Source organism: Octodon degus, unplaced genomic scaffold (assembly GCF_000260255.1).
Source record: "Octodon degus isolate 3935 unplaced genomic scaffold, OctDeg1.0 scaffold00128, whole genome shotgun sequence".
NCBI lineage: Eukaryota > Metazoa > Chordata > Mammalia > Rodentia > Octodontidae > Octodon > Octodon degus.
Window position 1 is genome coordinate 413,563 of NW_004524704.1, and position 19,926 is coordinate 433,488.

Below are 19,926 nucleotides of genomic sequence, written 5' to 3' on the forward strand. Positions count from 1 at the left end.
GACAGAGACAGAGACAGAGACAGAGACAGAGACAGACAGACAGAGGTCATCTTGGCAGCCCTGCTTTCCAATGAACTCCAAAACACTATGTGCAAAATATACTCAAAAAAATCAAGCCCAAAAAGCAAACTACATGGGAAAAGCATTTTGCCTGTTTTAGTCTATAGTAAGGCAGAAGCTTCCAGAACAGTGCTTAGCACATAGCATCTGTTAAAAGAGAAAGTCACTAGATGACCCATACACAAAAATTCAATATGAATCATTTTTATTTTACTTGCAGCGTTTTTTTTTTCAAAATCACTTACTCCTCATTCCCAAGCTATTTCTATAAAAGCTAGAAGCAGCTAAACATTAGAAACAAGCAAAACATTACAGAAGATGAATTTATTTCCTAGAATTTCAGTTATGCATCAATTTTTCTCATTATCTAAACAGCAACGTTCTGCTTACCCACTGCTCTCAACTGATACTTCACAATCATATAAGAATGAACATATATGAAAATCTCCCTTTTTTAAAAATTTGCTTTCAAAACAGTTTTGCTTTCAAAACAAAGAAAATTTGCTTTCAAAACTCTCAATGAGTTATTGAGTTATTTTTCCTTTTCAAGGCCATTTCCATTTTTTAATAGTATGATTTCTCCCAGAGCAAACTATGAGAATTTACTTTTGCTTATCATACGAAGATCTACTCCTTAGCATGAACACTTGTCTTACAGGGAATCTGTCCAATGAAGAAAGTCTTTGTCCACTTGTTTGTATTAGCAATTAAATACTTTCTTAACTGATGCGTAATATGATTACCAAAACTCACTCAGCATACAAGAAATACTACACTGAAGGTTTTCTGTTTTTTTTTTGTTTGTTTGTTTGTTTGTTTGTTTGTTTGTTTTCCTAAGCTGAAAACACTGTTCTCCTTTCTGAATCCTCAGGTAAAGCCGCTAGAAAGGACCAATTTGTAATATCCAACCTGCAAAATCTTTCTTCTGGCTATGAGTTAAAATATTAGAGATAAGAAGAGAAGGGGAAAAAAGAGCCATTATTTTTGTAGACTTAGATAACTTCAAGGTGCTTTTTGAACTTACTGGGTTCTATGATTCTAAAGTCTCTTGCCTGTCCACAATCTTGGGAAATTCCACTACCTCTAAACTCCAAATCTGCACAGGCTGGAGGCAAAGCCCAACATGCTGCCTAAGTAATCAAAATTGCTTCCAAGCACCAGGTGTAAGCAAAAAACCCCAGAAGAACACAACACAATGAACAAACCCCATAAAGATCTGATATAATTCTCTAGTGTTTGTGTTTATTTTGATATACAGAGAAAACATCTCAGGAATAAATAAAATTGATGATCCAAAAAATTTCATGATGTATTTCCTGACTCTTTTCTACTGATAATTTTGTGTCACTTCTCTCTAATGTATTTAAGGAATGTTAGAAAAATGTTTTTTGTTTAGCCACATACCTCAGTCTACTATTTTGACTCCAACAGTCAAACTTCTCTCCTAGTTCTTTCAAACAACTTTTCTGCACTCACTGTTGTCTGGTTCACTGCCTAGTCTACCTTTCACTTGCTTTGGTTTCCTCTTCAAATTTAATGTGTTTCTCTCTATTTGCAATTTTCTATTTGTATGTTAGTAACTAAATCTATCTTTTCTGCAAGTTCTGAAAGACCATCTTTGCATTTTAAATGAGTAACAGGAAACCACCTTTTCCCGTGAGGGAGATGCCCTAAGGTAGGGCTTTCAGCTCTTCGCAAGTAGGCTCCCACCCTTTATAAACATGGTCGATGAATATTCATGACTTTACCATTCTTGTTAATATTACTGCTCTTTGTAAACGAACAAGCAAATGTAAGGAGAATGTGTTTCTGCCCCTAAACTCCGAAGTCCTTAAAGTTTCCAGCACAAAATTGTGTCATTTTCATAATCATCAACTACTTTTCATCAAACCCATTAGGGAGAATTTATTCTGTTCACAACACTGCCATCCCATTCTGTTTCCATGTCAATACCAAGCTAAGTTCTTGCCATACACAACCATCTTTGCTCCTTCACCCTATTGAATGCACAGTGTCTTCTCTACTACCTGGTGCTGTACTGGCTGACATTCTAATTTGTGGGAGGAAGGCTATTCATCGTCAAACAAACAGAACAGTAAATACTGGGAGAAACCAGATTACAGTGTTGTTCCCGAAAGAAAGATAACAAGAGGGATGATGAAAGGTCCACATTCGACAGGGTCCAACAGAGGTCTGTCTGAAACATTTTAACTGAAATTTAAATGATGACAAAGATCAAAGGAAACGCTTTTCGGGGAATAGGGATCGGCTGTGGTGCTTGGATGTGCTCTACATGATTTCTGAAACTACCCTAATGCTGTCTCCTAAGTTCATTTTTCAGACTCAAGAGTATTTGGATGCCTAAGTAGCCTCTGCCCAGACAGATCATCACTACCCCACTGGCATTTAAGACCTTATCTTAAAGCTGCTCACTTGACCTTTAGGAACTTAAAGAAGAAACAGCGATGCAAAGCAAGCAACTTTAGCAAAATCACTGCGGATCACAAGGTCAAACACTATTATTCCATAACCTAACAGTCATGGCATACATTTTTTATGTGATGTGAAACAAAGAAAAATTTCTCTGGAAAACCATTTGCATTCATTAATTACAGAGTTATAAAATGAGCTGCCCAGCAGCCTTGGGAATAAAATGCTCTGGCATTACAGGAATAATCCTACCTGGGTTCTGCGGTGCTACCACCTCTTTTCCCAGTTCTTTCTTTTTTGTGATTTCTTGGTTTTGCTTCATTTTCATTTGCCTATATGAAACTGCTTTTATTTAAGCTTCCCTCTTGGAAATAGATGGTGTATAAATCATTCATCACAAGTTCTTTCTAGACAATCACAAGTAACTTCCTCACTGCAGAATCCAATATGACATCTCAGCCTTGATCTTCTTCAGCCTTTCTGCCACATGGCATAACATAGCAGATCTTTTTTGTTAAAACTGTTTCTTCTTCAATACTTTCTGGAAGGTTATTATATATGTGAATAAAATCCCTCTTAAAGCTTCTTCAAGGGCCAGCCAGATAGCTCAGGGGATTAAAGCACCTGCTTAGGCAGACAAAGGGATTGGGATTCAAACCCCAATGTGTGGTGCCAGCCCCGCCCCCAGGCACACAGAGATGGGACTGAGATTGGGCGTGGTGGCACACACCTGTAATCCCAGCATATGGGAGGCTGAAAACAGGAGGATCACTATGAGTCTGATCTGTGTAGTGAGACCCTGTAGACCCTGTACATTAAAAAAATATATATATTTATTTCCTTGGTTTCAAGGCATATAAAGTACCTTCATATTCCTTCAACAGCTGTTTTCATTCTGGCCATCATATTCAAATTTAATGGCTAGGTTCACTGTATGGGGAAAATTGATTCAGTTCTCACTCAGTTCAGTTTGTAACCAGAATCATGGAAAGAATTAAGTTCATGAACTGAGGTACCACTGTACATATATACAAACATACATACAAATACATGTAAATGTGTTTGTATACTTTAACTTCCTTTTGCTTTTTGGTCTTTTCATATGTTCATTCAATGCAGAAATGCTCCAAGATACATTCTTTTTTGGAACCAGCACAAGGTTCTATTCTAAGCCCTCATCCACTCTCTGCATTTTCTCCTTTTGGCATCTTTTTTTCCTTTTCTATTATTGTCACCTGTTAAGTAAAAGACTTTCAAATATTATATTTAGCCCACATCTTTCTCTTGGAACTTCATTCCAAATTTGCTAGAGCACTTGAACGCTACAGTTGGAACGAGACCTTCTTAGTCCTTAAATCTCTAGCATCTCTGCCAAGTAGTTGCCCGCCATGCTCTCTAGGGACAGGAAATCTACCGCTTTTCAAGGTAGCTCACCTAACTAGCCAGCTACAGCTGTTGAGAAGTTATTTCCAAAAGGATGGACAGATCTGCCTGTTGATGTGTGTCTACTGGTTCTAATGCTATTCCCAATAGTCACAATAAAAACTGAAGTCCACTGGCTGCCAGCCATCTGCCAGTAACACTGCACATATTACCTCTTTCCAATTCTGCCATGTAGTTTTATTCTTTCCATTATACACCGAGGCAATCTGTAGCTCATCTAATTATTTCCCATAAGCTCCTTCCCAAAGGTGAAACATACCTGTTCTCCAGGGCATCATTCCATCCCAGCTTAAATTTCTCCAATCCCTTCTGACAAGAATTATTTTTTTTATAGGTCTATTTCACCATCCATGATGCATTCTAGTTGTTATTTGAGTAGGAAAAGTAGAATGGTCATCAACTACATTCTGTATACCATGTGTATGGGTATAGCCTAAGATCATATTTGTTGCTTGCTGTTTAATCAATGGGGCTTTTAAATTAACTTCATGCTAAACCTCTGTGACATGCCAAATTATCTCCAAAGTCAATCTCAATATATTTCCTCCTAAACCTCTAGAGTTACCAATCTGGGTTTTCTGTAGTTTAATGGTACTTGTGTTACCCAGAATCAAAGGCTTAAATCCTTGAGGTTATCTTTATGGCTCCTGGAAGGTCTTCTTCATTTTCTCTTGACTGAATTCTAAGGCTCGGAATTATGTTCGCTCATAACACCATATTCCCACAGGTTGGACTCTTTGCAGTTTCCTGGTTCAAGCCTCCCCTCTCTCACCTGGACAGCTGAAAACACATGCCTATTTCTCTCCACCTTCTACTGCACATAGGTGATGAACAGCTCATTCTCAAACCTGGCTCTCACCCTGTCATCCCTTCTTAGGTAGCTTCAGTGGCACTCTGTCCTTATTAAAGAAAATTTCAACTTTTAAACAGTAACACATGTCAGTATATGTCCCCTTTCCAGCCTGATCCTGTCATTTCTTACACAGAGGATAAGCTTTCAGAAAACTGAGTGACAGTAATTTCTTAACTTTACTAAGTCTGTGCCTCTGTGTATTTATTTTGTCCTTGGGCCTGGAAGGCCTTTCTTTCCCTATTAAATTTGAAAAAAAAAAAAATAATAATAATGCTACAAACTTTGTGCAACTTTTACCATGTTCTGGTTAGCTATCTATCTAAAATTAATCTCAAATTCGTGAATTCCTACAGCATTTTACTGCTCTTCTAGAACGCAGTATTAACAGAAAGTTGAATACTGTCTCTTTAACTCACTTTTAGGCTCCTTGAGAGTTGCCTTTTTATTTAAATTTACTACTCCCCAGTACAGAGTAAGAAAACAATCACACAGTGATTTAAGCATAAGGAGGTAGAAAGGACCTGCCAAATAGCTCAGGGGTTTAAAGCATCTGCAAGCAGGCACTGGGCCCAGGGCTTCCAATCCAGGGGCGTGCTGAGAGGGCAACTGAGACTGGGCGTGGTGGCCTGCACCAGTAATCCCAGCTCCAGGGAGGCTGTGAACAGGCGGATCACTATGAGTCCAATGTAGCAGTGAGACTCTGAACACCCTGTAGACCTTTCCCTACAAATACAAAAAAAAAAAAAAAAAAGAAGAGGCGCTTGCCTGGCAAACACAATGGCCTGAGTTCAAAAAAAAAAAAAAAAAAAAAAAAAAAAAAAGAGTAAGGAGGCAGGAAAGAGCAGAGGTCACGGCAATGAGCAGAGTAGCGCAGCCCAAAGAAGGTGCGGAAAGCGAACGCCGAACCACACAGGCCACACTGACCCATACCACTGAACTCCTCTCTCTTTGGCCGTCATTTCAGCACATCCCCTGTTGAACGTTTTGAAGTACACTCTCTGGGCTCCTCTTCCAGGCACACAGTCTCCTTTTTTCCTGAAATGTAACCGGACTAGAACTTGCTTGGCGCTAAGCGGTTAAAGACCAGCGCACCACGCGGCAGTTGCTCTTGGTTAGAATCAACAGCCTTGCTGAGCAGCTAGCTATCTGCAGCGATCCTACTAAGCTACAAATCCACACGCTCTTAAACTCAGGGTACCGACCAGATCCAGCTTCCTCCAGCGCCCTAGTCATGTCCCCAAATGTTAATGAACACTCCCGACGTTGTCACTGGACTGTCTCTTGCCCAATCAAACAAAGCTGAGAATGTGCATTAATTCATTATTGCTATCTTAAAATAATGTATCAAGGTCTCTCCATCTTATTTTTATACAAGACTGGTGCAGGAATCGTTCCATTTAAAAAGAAAGACTTGGAACAAATTTTTATCATTGAGATTGAAGTTTGGTATTACAAGAACTTTTAACTATTTAATAAAACCTGTACATTACATGAAAAAATGCTTTGCATTTTTTTCTTTCCTGGAATTAACATTTATTTAATGGAATTTTACCTCATAAAATCCTACTTGCATTACTCAGATGTTTAGTCAATGAAATTACTGAATTAATGGGAAAAAAATTACCTTCTTAAAATTAGGTCACATGAATTCTCGAAACTGGAGGCTGTTACATAATGCAAGCAAGTTATATAATATTGTATTGAATAAGATTTTACTTTAACATGTAATAAATTGTTAGCTGACGAGTTTGTTTCCTGAGCACAGCCGTCAAGCTCTTTGCATGGTTCCCCAAGTCACTAATCCTTCCGTATTCTCAACAGGGATTCCCCCTTTGTCCCCCAACACTGGTCACACCAGTCCCTTGTCACTTGCTCCTTAACCATTCATGAATACAAAGGTGAAACATACGTGTGCGCAGGCTGAGACGCTAATCATCTTTTCAAAATATTGAACTTTCGAGACAATTCTAATTGATAAACGACTTAACTATTACATTTTGACTAAATCTGTCACTTATATAAACATTGGTGGTTCTTATTAGGCACTGAATTTGCTAAAGATAATTTTGTCAAAATGTCTCAACATTGAAAATTGAGATTATTGCTTATGAGCAAAAGAAAATGGGCTCCAATAGCTTCAGTCAAAATTGCCAACATTATTCATCTATAAACAAGGACAGACACAACAGTCAGCTCAATTGACCTCCGCGCAGCAAAAGTCAATGAAAAGTAGATCTTTTTCTTTGTCTTGATACCTTTAACATTTGCTTTCTTGATTATGCTTTAAACTTCAGATAAAAGCCTATGTAAAATCTCCTAAATGGCAGTAAACTTGAATTTTTCTGTGACATATCAGAGGTACATAAAAAATGAATACTCTTTCCTCAACTTATCTATTTATAAATATTTCAACAGCTGGGTGGTAGGTAATCCACCACCTGGGAGGCTTAGGCAGGAGGATCACTGTAAGTTCGAGGCCAGCCTGGCCTACAGAGTGAGTTCAAAGACACCCTGAACTACATTACACAGCAAGACCCTTCCCCTCCTAAAAGACATAGGATGGCAATGACAGTATCAATGGCAGTGGGGGTTCAAATATCAAGCTTCATCCAAAGAGTAGGGGAGGAAAATGTTAGTATTCCAAATCACAGTAGATTTATTACTCCAATTTACATTAAGAGTATGGAGTGCTCTAAGTCACAATACAAGATTCAGCTAATCTTGGTCACTGTATTGCTTTATAATTTAGTGATTACATAAAAACACTTGTTATTCCTTTGTTTTTATCTACTGAATCATGATCAGAATAAATTCATAAAAAATGAGGGTCAGAGAGACAGCTCAGTGCAATAAGAGCTTGCCTGGCAAGCGCAAGCTGCTGAGTTCGATCCCAGGTACTGCAAAAAAATTTAAAAAAATAAAAAAATGATTTCATAGACTACAGGTAAAATATCACATGGTCATATTTAGTATAAATAATCAGAAAAAACATTAAAATTTCAAACTAGCCCATACAGTTATTTATTAACAACTCAAAAGGTTTAATAACCAGCATGTTAAATTTAATGGCTGACATAAGGGTTTAGTTTACCTATAAGTTTATTCATTTCGAATGTCACTATCTTTCATTTCCCCACACAGGCAAACTGTCCATATAATCATAACATATTGCTAGATAGGATCGGAAGTCAGTGCCCTGATTTTACAAATGATATCAAACCTTCACCGATCAGGTTAAATCTACCTACTAGGTTTAGTAGTCACACTAATGTTTAGAAATCACTAGCATGATTTCAACAAATCATTGTTGAAGATGATTTTAGTTCTGCAAAATCAAATATACATATATATTTTTTTTCTCAGAAGAATATTCTGGATATTTTGACCATAGTACTGTTTTGCATAAAGATTACTGTCAAACATGGAACTACAATAGTATCAAGGGAAAATTTTGTTACTGTTACTGCATGGGAAATGCACGTCCTAAGGTAGAGCAGGAACAAGTGTGCTGTCTCCCTTTGCACGCCCCTGCACCCACATTTTAACACACCTTACATTATAATACAATGACCATGCAGGCTGGCCTGGAGGTAAGAAGGGAAATGGAACAGTACAGATGCATGTGGATATTTTCTTTAATTAGGGAGGATTGGGGATTCTATTTGCAGTCTCACAAAGAAGCTTAACCCTCCAGCCTTTTGTTGTTTTGATGTTGTGGTGGAGCTTGTTAAATCTTCCACCAGCAGAGTCACTTCCTGCTTTTCCCCTTATCTGTGCAGTCTCTATTTAGCAGTTCACTTGTACTTTAGGAGCAAAAATTTTGAGATCAAGCAACATAAATTGTTGAACCCTAAGGGAGGCTTTGCTCATCATTCCCCTATAGAATTTAACTACGACTTTTAAGTGTAGAAAGGCTAGCATTACTCAATAAAAGCAAAATAATAAGTTCAAATAGTTTATATGCAAACTCTTTACACAAAGAGGCCACATTTAAGTCATCTTTGCCTCTAAAAGCCTTATCACAGAGCCTGGCACATAGTAGGTGCTTCAAAATGTTCAAATGTATGTTTGCTTAGTTGATTGGTTAAACAAGCTAGTCCTGAAAGAGTAAGATGAGAAACACATGGAGAGCAACATAAGCATTAATAAGGACGCATACGGTCTATATAATGTTTCTTGGACTTATTTTATTTAACTCTGTTAGAGTATTTAACACTTGTGTAGAGATTGCCAATATAGAAAGTATTTTTATAGACACAAATTCATTTAATCCTTCAACACTTCTGAGGGAGCTAAAATTCTCAATTTTAGTTTTACAGATAATGATAACTAGGCTCAGAGATGCTAAACCTAAATTCCTGGTTATTTCAATCCAAAATCTGGGGTCTTTCTACCAAATTACATTCTCTGGTTGTATCTCTTTCTATCAAGGGCAATTTTCCATAATTTTCTCATTTATATAATCTAAATAAAAAAAAGAAAACACCATCAACTTTTACTAAAGAGTTTGCACTGGACATAACTCACAATGCTCAGAGAAGATCTGAGATAACTGAATAAATGAAATAAACACTTATTTTATGTATATCAATTTCTCCTGGGCTGTGTCTGTTTTACTGTAATCCCATGCCTTTGAATTTTATATTTCAAAAGTCAATCAACAGTACTATGAAAAGCCTGTGGCCCAATATAAAAAAGTAAATATTTACTTTGTGAACCACACCCATTGTCAACAATAAAACTGAACTTATTGGCAAAAGAATTCAGAAGAAAAAGACTCCTATCCAACATTTAGGAAACTCAGAAATTTTAGATGTTAATTGCTCATGCTACTATTCCAAATATGAAGTACTTAATTGTATGAAAAAAACTTAAATATTAAATTGTAAAGTAGAAATTCAAATCCATTTCTATTTGAAATAAAACTTTATTTTTTTCCACAGTGTGTTGTTTCTTTTACAGGGGACCTCCACTCGTGACAAATTCTATGCTGACTGCCTTTGTATCACTGAGCCTTTAGTGTGATCAAAAACTACAGCCTCCAATGATTATAATCCTTTTTACTTAGTAGGCAGGTTAGTATCTAAGGGACTTCACAGATTTTCCAAGCTGCATAAATTTTTGAAACTAAATTTGCTAAGTCACAGAATTTAAAAAGTCAAAACCAGAACTTTATGATCACTAAGTTGTTTGTGGCATATACAAAACTCATTAAAGTGACAGGTTAAATTCTTACTTTTAATCTAAACTTCATCTACAACCAAACATTCTGGATGGGATATGATACTAAATTCACATAAAATAGTAATTAGCCTTCATTATTTAATTTTAATGTGAAATTTCAATTATTTGACCAAAGGACAACTCTCCTATAGATGGTGCCACCTGTGGATAGTATAGGCCACTGCTGTCTGTCCTCCCTCCCTCCCTTTCTTTCTGTCTTATTTTTGTTTTTTCTGACATAGTTCAGACTGGCCTTGAACTCACAGCAATTCTGCTTAGATTATAGGCCATGTGTCATCATGCCCAGCAACTTTTCTTTTTTCAATCTCATTTATCTCAGGAAAATTTAAAAGTTTTCTATAACACAGGAAACTAACAGAAACAATCCATGAAAATGTATAAACTCTTCATGTCCAAGCTTCTTACAGTAAGGTGTTCAGACTATTTGGTGACCCTGAGCTTTTCTCAAAGAGGCTCTGGGCAGTCTGAAGGGTCTGAGGGCCCCCCGCCCCCCCCCCCACCTCGCTTTCATAGCTGATCTGTTTCCTGCTGTAATAATCTCGGCAGTCTTTCTGCTTTAGCCACAGCAATTTCTGCTGTCTTTGCCACATGTCCTCTTTGCCACTAAGTATTTCCTTTCATTGTTTGCTTTTCCTTATTGAGAGACTAAAATTAGCACTCAAATAAGAAAAATGTATCTGAATCCCAATAGACACATGGGCAAAAGACTTGAGCCAGCCATATATTTAAAAGTAATTGGGGGCCGGGGAGATAGCTCAGGCGAATAAGCGTTTGCCTCGCAAGCACAAGGGCCTGAGCTTAATCCCCAGTTCTGCCAAAAAAAAAAAAAAGAAAAATGCCTAAAAGGATGACAAAAAAGTGATCAATGTCAAATGATAGAAATGAATAAAAGTTTGAAAACTATCACGTTCACTTATCAAAGACTTTTTAAAAAGATGACATTATGTCACTGAGAACCAGATGTTCTACATATCAAGCCTGAAGAAACACTGCATTAAAGATATGCATAAAAAATCTACAAATAAAGATATATCCATTACAACAGGAACATGAAGTAACATAAAAGTCCCCAAATAAAAGGATGGCTAAATAAATTAACATATCCATAAGAGGAATTCTGTAGTCACTAAAATATGAAAATACAGAATCAGTAACAGAGGAACACCAGTTTTGTAAAAAGCAAGTACGGCATCCTGCCAAGTGCTTCCAATCTTTTGTCAGGGAAAAGGGGACTAGGCATTTGGCCCAGGGACTTAGCCCTGAGCTGTATCTACAGTTCTTTACTATTTAAGTATTTTCCTTTTTCCTTTGAGACAGGTCTTGCTAAGTTGTTCAACTGCCCAGGATGGGGAATTGAACTTGGATCTTCCTGCCTCAGCCTGCCAGCTTGCTGGGATTATAGGTAAGGGCCACTACGCAGGGCTCAATTCCTTAAATACTGGTGCATTTAGGTATACACTGAACAGGTGATAAAGTGCTTTGCATTTTCAATAGCACTTCCTTAAGCACCGGGATAACTGTAAGTATACACTGAACACCATTGTTTAGTACTTCATACAGATTGAATCATACTTATGCTTGGAGTCATCGCAGGAGGTGTTTTATCCAGTTGTATATCTGAGGAAACTGAGGCCCAGTCCAAGAAAGTAACACACCAATATCACTACCACATGGAAAAGCCAGGACACAAGCTGAGGTCAGCTTGACCAGAATTTGTGCTCATCGGAATTGTGTGTGCCCAAAGGTAATTTTCATTTTCTGTCTCATACATTTTAATGTGTTCTCTGGTGTCTAAAATAAATGAATATTGTTTTGTAATTTGGAACTAAATCAACAGAATAAATGGTATATTGAAACATACATATTCACAATGTAACAATTCTGAAAATTTTTGTCTCCAAAGATGCCAGACCATGCCCAGGATACTTAGGATGAAGACCATGAGCACTATTAAAAGTTATAACACTGATCTTAGAAGACTTTTGTAAGCCATGTCAATTCTGCAACAAACATTTAATACCTGCCTTTCGCCAGATATTGCACAACATGCTGGCACAGTAGCAGAAGTTAGAGTCAAAGGAAGTTTTTGTAAGTTAAGAAAGTATGTTTGTCTTTTGTGGGGTAAGCGGAGAGAAGGAAAGAGAGAGGAGGTGGCAGTATTCGCCAATCAAATACCGAAGTCTAGTTGTGTATTTATGGCAAAGGATTGTTTTATTTTTTAAAATTTTCATAAAAACTTACATGTGTGGGCTGGAGAGATGGCTCAGTGGTCTAAAGCACCTACTTAGAACAAGCTTAGCAAAGCATCAGGGACCGCGGTTCGATCCCCCAGCACCACATGCCAGCCAGCCGCGCCCCCTGGTGGGCTGAGCTGGCCACACACACACACACCTCTCTCTCTCTCTCTCTCTCTCTCTCTCTCTCTCTCAAATAAATAAATAAATAAAAAATAAATAAAAAATAAAAATAAAAAAAAACTTACATGTGTGAGGATCCAAGACTTTCCACTAGGAATGTTATATAATTTTCAACTGCTACAATGTATTTATTTATTGATACAGGGTCTCCCTACACAGTTCAGACAAGGCATAATTCTCCTGTCTTGGCCTCCCCAGCACTGGGATTAGAGGTGTGGACCATCCCACCCAGTTTTGGGACCAGCACAGCACATGCAGGTTTCTGGCGCCAGCAAAGCATGAGGTACCAGGGACTGAACTTGGGTTGTTGCGCTTGCCAGGCAGGCACTTGTGCCACCGAGCTATCTCCCCAGCCTATATAGTTTATATTTATAGTCTATAGTAATCAGATAAATAAAATGCTTTCAACAGCATATGGATTTACTCTTACCACTGAGTATACAGTGGTCTTTGCATTTGCTTTTCTGTACAGTAGAAGGTGCTCACTATAATTCTTCAGGGCTGGACTACCAGGGCTCTTAGCAGATATGCAGCTCAATGAGTGCCCTTCCCTCTGACCTCCACACATTTTCTGTGCCTACCATGCACTTTTCCAGAAAAAGTCCATATTCTCTATAGTAGCAGAGTAACACGCAAATTTCTATCACTTTAGTCTGTAAATCAGAATTTTTTGTTTTTGAGACAAGGTCTCGCCATGGACCCCAGGCTGCCGCATGCATATAATCACGCTTCAGCCTCCCAAGGGCTAAGATTGACGGTGTGCCATCACACCCACTTCTGTCACAAGTTTTAACAAATAAGATGTAGATCATTCACTTCTACTTGGCTGTTACAACGAGATCAAATGGATAAAAACATATATTTCATTTTCTTCAGAAGTTTTGGCCTTAGTTGTAGGGAAGGCTAAATATTTATTAAGCTAAAAGTATAGTATGTCCATAGAAATACAGAATTTGACCTTCAACATTATGAGTGCAAATGAACTAATTCCCCATAATTTAATCCTTCAAGCCTATATGAAAAGAAAAAGCTGCTCACCTTAGAATAGAAAAAGAACAGTAAAGTAAATTCCTTGTTAATTCCCTTCAGGAGGAACTATAAACTTCATTCAGTACATAGTTGAAGACCCAGAGAAAAAGGGTAGAGGTTGACAAAATGGAGACCTTACGTTCATTTTTGTAAATAAAGTAACTTGCTTAATCTTTCAGATTACAATGTCAAGAGTGAGGACCAGTACCCATGGCTGTGAAATCAGATGTTACTGTCCCGGAGATTTAGCTCATTTAATAAATTATGCTGCCTGATCTTTTTGCGGAAACAAACACTTGTTTTCCAAAAGCCCCCAAACAGTAAACTGTTCTTCCTTATTGCCCTAAGTACAGTCTTTTTGATTATAAAAAAATGTATAAATAAATCTACACTCCTAAGCGTACTAATTATTGTTTTTGTTCATGCCAACAAAATAGCTTAACAACAGTAACATAACTGGAGGTTAAACTTTTTCATTTGAGCTGATGAGTACAAATTGCCTTCTGATTGGTTATTAGTCTTTAAACAGACATTTCAATAGATAACTGCTATGATTACTACAAAGACTTCAAGAACAATTATGCTGTACTTAAAAGTATTTTACAGTTTGCAAAATTAATACATACACTCTTAGCAACTTTGAATAGGGGGGCATTCTTTTCTATTAAAGAAAAAAGAAAATATGTTTCACTCAGACAATTAAATGATCTTCAGAACGGTTTGTAGCCCAGAAAACCAGCATGTTCAAACACCGAAACTGCAGATGAAATTTGGTTTCACAAGTGAATTTTGTAGGTGGGAGGCCAACTAAGATTTCTCTTCCTTGTTTGTGACAGCCATCCCATGATGGAAAGAATCTCCCTGTAAAACAATTTTTAAGAAAAGCAGGGAAGAACAACTATGAGGCTGGCGAAGTTCTCCAGGGAGGACTCCAGAAGCCGAAAGGAGGGGAGGAAGGGTGGTCAGGCCAGAGGCGCAAGCCAGGGTCCGCCAGGTGCGCGGCGTCCCGGGCTCCGGCAGGGGGCGGGCGCAGGGCGGCTCCCGGGCGTCCAGGCGGGCGGCGGGCTGGCATCTTTTTTGGGCAGCAACCTCTGCTCAGTCTCCCGAGCCCAGGCGCTCCGGAGGGTGGCGCGGGCTTCCCCGGACGCCGCCCGCGGCGGGGAGCATCTCCGAGCCTGCTCTGGCCCTCCGCCCTCCTCTCGTCCTCCGACATTTTTCCCGGAGGCGGGAGGTGAGGGGAAGCGGGGGAAACGGCGGAGCCGAGCGCCGGCCCCCGGGCTCCGCGGCAGCCCCTGGAGAGGGCGAGGTGGAGGAGGTCTAGCGAGGAGGCGGCGACCGAGCCGCGAGTCCGCGGATCCGAACGCGGCTCGTCCCCGGCGGCGAGGAGCCGCGCGTCCTCCGGCTCTGGTGGGCGTTCCTCGCCCTCCCCTCGCCCCTCGCGGCGGTGCCAGCTCCGGGTGCCCAGCGCCAGAAGTCCCTTAGCGGGCGCAGGGCATGCAGGAACAAAAGCGACCCCCACCCCTGCCGCACACACCCAACTCCGCTACCCCAGCGGACGCGAGGTGCTGCTCATTTTTCGCAGCGCCTTCTCCGCACACCTTCCCCACCTGAATAGCGCAGGGCTCGGGTACCGAGCGGAGGGACGAAAGAACCCGGGAGGCGACCTGTCCCCGAGACCCAGCAGGGCACGGCCGGTCCTCCACCACCCAGACGCAGAAGGACCCGCGCCCTCGCGCCCCGCTGCCCGCCCCGCCGGCCGTGCCCCGGCTTTCCCGAAGGTGCCCGCTCCCCGCCGAGCCCGACCGGGCGCGGGGTCCCCGGGCGGGCAGGACGGGCGCCCAGCCCAGGGCAGGCGGCGACGTGGGGCGCAACTTCCCCGCGCTGCCCGAAGACCCCAGCCTCCCCGCAGGGACTGGGGCCGCACTCTCCGCACCTCCAGGCTTCGCCTCCCCCCTTGGGAGAAAATCCATCCCTCGGAGCAAAGCAGACATTTTGGTGTCATTTACTTAGCACCGCTCTGCCGAGGAGGCAGCGTCTTACCCAGTCGCCTGGAGGTGTGCGCGGCGCACCGAGGGTCCGGAGCTGCGAGGCTGGGCTGCTCAAGTCCTCTAGCGGAGCCGGTTCGCTGCCATCCGCCCAACTTCAGCACACCGCGGGCGAGGAGAGGGGGAGAGGCGAGGCCGGGGGAGGGGGTGGGGGAGGAGGCCGGGTGGGCGGGGAGGGAGCGGAGTCGGCCGGCAGCGCGCATGCGCCTCGCGGGCTGGCGCAGCCCCTCGCCCGGCGTGGCCGGAGGTGCGGCTTCTTCCCCCAGCGCGCAGCCCGGAGAGACCAGGCCCCGCCCCCTCCGCGCCCCCGCTGGCCCCCACTGCGCACCGGCGCGGAGACAGTGTCCACAGCGCAGCCCGGGGGTCCGGGGGCCTTCCGGGAGGAGAAGAGCTGCTGCGCGGTGCTGGGCTCCTTCCTCCCCGTCCCCAGCCCACGTCCTGTGCTCCCGGCCTCAGAAGCGCTGCATCGCTGCGGCCGCGGGCTCCCGGCGGAAGCAGTTCTGCGTGGGGGTTCAAGAAAGTGTGAAGTTAAGCAAGTTTTGCTCACCGAAGGGCTCGGCGGGGGTGAACAGTCCTGCGCGGACTCCCTCACCGAGAGCGAGGACTGTGCCCCAAGGATTGTTCCAGATGCTCTCTGGCCTGGAGCGTTTGCACTGTCTGTGGACCCTGAGCTCTGGGGCTGGAGTTTTGAGTGGAAAGTGGATGGAGGCAGAGTTTGAGTTCAGAGCATCCGCAGGGGTAGTCAGGTAGCTCAAGTCTGGTAATAGCTCTATGCCCAGCGAGCCCAGCTTGGTCCGAAGGAGCTTGGGCTACCTACTGTTTGCGCGACCCCCGGATCGCATCCTGGATGATTAAATTGAAGTGTTTTGAGGGGCAAGTAGGGAAGCGGATGTTTTTCTCTGTAGGAAGAGGAGTGAGTTCCTGCAGGAATGATTACTCTTTCCTTATAGCTAATTGAAACTGATTACTTGTAAATATATGCAATTCTCCATGGTTTGAGTGCAAACGCTCCTATTATTTCAGCCTACAGGAAACCCACCACCACCACCACCACCACACTTCCATTAATCTCGGGGGTTGCTCCAGTATCTCCTTTCTTTAGCTGTACCTTTCATAGCTTTAAGTACCAATGTTCTGAAAAGTGTATTACTAGTGCTGGTCTGCAAACTCTTTTTCTAAACTGGTCTGTAATAGATGAGTTCAGATACTGAGAATAAGATTTAGAAACCTTTTTAGCAATTTGCCATTGCCAGGGCATGCAAGCATATTAGTAAGTTCGTAAATTGTACTTTGCACATTACATTTTTAAAGTAATTCAGTTTTTAGTGAGATTTACAAAAGTATTTGTCTTGCTCCTTTCAGGCCTCTTTTTAAAATGGCGTGGACTGGATGATTTATAAACAGCAGAAATGTGTTTCTCACAGTACTGGAGCCTGGGAAGTCTAAGGTCGGGATGTAGGCAGGTTAGGTTTCAAAGAGCCCAGTTCTTGGCTCATACCCTCCTGTCTTTCCACTGTGTCCTCAAGTGGTGAAAGGAAGCGGGGGAGATCTCTGATGGGATTTTATAAAGGCACGAATCACATTCGTGAGGGCTCCATGCACTTGACAGAATCACCTTCCAAAGATACTTGTATATTACTTTGGGGGGTTAGGATTTGTGACTGACATAAGCATTCAGTTCATTGTACTTTTGCCCCATGATAAATAAAAAGTACTCCAAAATACTTCGAGCAGCCGTGAATCTTATGTAACACCTCCGTTTATTATCTTACTCTTTAGCCGCTCAGTTATTTTCTTTTCTCAACTACCTTTGCCTGAAGAACCATAGCAGCCAATATTTATTGAACAATTACTTCGTGCTTGGCGCTGATCTAAATTCTTTTTCTATATTTTTAAATTTCTCCCTACACAACAACCCTACAAGGTAGGTACTATTATTATCATGTTTAACAGGCATCTGAGAAGCAGAACTCCGGATATCCACCCCCTCCAAACCTGTTCCTCTTCAAATTGTTCCACCCAGTTACTCAATCTAAAAATGTAGAAGTCAACCGTGCTTTGTCTCTTTTCATTCATCCTTGCATGCAATTAATTAGCAAGTCATGTTTTCCCCACCTCCAAAATACACCCCCGATTTGTTCCTTTTGCTCACTCTCAGCATGGTTATGACCTTGATCAGGGCAACTCGAATCTCTCAGCTACACAGCTCGGAAGGCTTCTACTTTTTCTCCTTGTTTCTTCCCCACCAACCCGGAAACACACAATCTAAGCAACAGCTGAATGATCTAAACACTTAACCAGATCATGTCTTGTGCTGAAAATTCAATAGGTTTTCATTGCACTTTAAATACAACCTATAATCCTTACTGTCGTCTAGAACGTTCCACATAATACTGTTGCAGACTCATTTGCTTATACCATGCTCCCACAGACCATAGCTAAATGTATTCTTGTCACATAAGGTGGATTCTTTTACTTTTAAAATCCTTTTATCTTCTTTTAAAAAATGTATTTGGCACAGGGTCTCACTACACAGCTGGGACTTCTAGTGGTCCCCCTGTTTTCAGCCTCTCCCACACTGGAATTACAGGCATGTGCCACCACGCCTCGACACTGTAGCCAGCTCAGCATGCCCAGGGGCATGGCCAGTGCAGCATGTGGTACCAGGGACTGAACCCTGATCCCTGTGCTTGCTTAAGCAGGTGTTAATAACCCTTTCTTTTACCTGCTTGAATGAATCTCATTTATGATATTTGCCAGTTTTTCTTCCTGAAATCCTCTTCAAAATATTACATAGCAAATTCTTTGATGTTATGCAAGTGTAGATCTTTATATCTCCTCCTCAGAATGACCTGACTTGACCACACCATCTAATCAGTTTTAGCATTTCCATTCTGTTGCATCTGTTTACATTCTTTAAAATAATTTTGACCATCTGAATGAGCATGTTTGCTACTGATTTCTTTCCAATACCTTGCTAGAATAAAGTATCTTAAGAGACTTGCCTTCATTTTTTACTGTTTTGTTTGTAGCAGCTGGAACAAAATTTGGCACATAGTACACACTTAGTGGATGAATGAATGAGAGGCCACTTACAAAAAGTGTTACTTTTTGATGGTGATTTTTCTTAAGTCCTGATTGCTGCCCATGAGAGAATCTGTTGTTTCCCAGAAGAACAAATAGATCGCCTTGTTTCCTGTGCCCAACGGATTGAAGATAGCTCCATGCAGTGGCACACATTTAGACCCAAGACCAGGGTGAGGTTTCAACAACCAATATTAAAACAAAGGTACTGGATAACAATGGGATTCTTAGTTCTCTGAGCTTCCCTAAATTGCAATAACAGTTGTTTTGTATAACTTTGGACAAATGATTATTAAGCTATTCAGCCATTCCTTTACTTGCTAAAGTCAAACATAACCTCTTGGAATTTTTTTTTTCATGATTGAGATTTTTTGTGTAATCCCTGATGCAGTCACAAGAATATTAAATGAAAGTATTCTGGGAAGTGAACCTGATAGGTTTTCTTGCCTACTATCCAAGTGATAACTAGTAGAATGGAACCAGTCCCAATTGTAATGGCCTTTATCTTGTGATAATTTTTGGTCTCTGTGTATACTTTGATCTTAGGAACTATCTGCAACAAGCTTAACATAAAGATGACTAAGAAGATAGTTCAACTCAAACATTATTTATGTCTACTATATACCTGTCATTATGACTTCTAACTTTTTTGCAAAAAAAAAAGCAAATGCTGTATAAAATTGTATGTGATTCAGAAATAAATTACAGCTCATTTTGGCAATAGGAATGTTTCGCTCCTCTTTATGCAGAATTCAGAGCCCATTCATTGGACTTTTCATCATTAAACAGCTGTGTGGTAATCAGGAAAAACAGCAGTTGATCATGGGTATTTCCATGACATAATGATTTTGTGTTTTTCAAGAAGAGAAAATCTTAATAAAGCAGCAGTTTTGTATAATACCTTCCCAGTGTGACACATAGGAAATTTATAGACAAGATGTTTATAGACAGATGATATTGAAAACAAACAATATAAAAATATTTACAGCACATTTGCTTATAATTAGGGGTATTTGTCATCATTAGGATAGTGTTTACCTTAGAGGGTTTGATATACTTTAAAGGTTATTTCTGAAAAATACTATGCAGCACTTAATTTTATTCCCTTTTCCCACATACTCCTTTATTTAAGAGCAACTGTTTTACCCTTGAAAAGCAGAGGGACATAGAAGAAATTGTTTGGTTGAATCCAGAAAATTATTTTTTTTGAGATATCTTTTTTTTTTCCACAGCTGATTAATAGGACAGTTTTGATAATCAATACATTGTACATTGTTATCTTCTTAGTGGTTACCCATAGTACAAGATAGAAGGATTTCTT

At 40.8% G+C, this 19,926-nt stretch overlaps 1 protein-coding gene across 1 annotated transcript in view; it reads right to left on the reverse strand.

The window, feature by feature from the left end:
- Rgs17 (regulator of G protein signaling 17) overlaps positions 1-15,656 on the reverse strand; it is a 161,864-nt gene extending 146,208 nt beyond the window's left edge. The window contains exon 1 of the mRNA XM_004640872.1: positions 15,517-15,656. The gene's annotated coding sequence lies outside the window, so the exon portion shown is untranslated. The remainder of the gene's footprint in view (positions 1-15,516) is intronic.
- Positions 15,657-19,926: the final 4,270 nt, after the last annotated feature.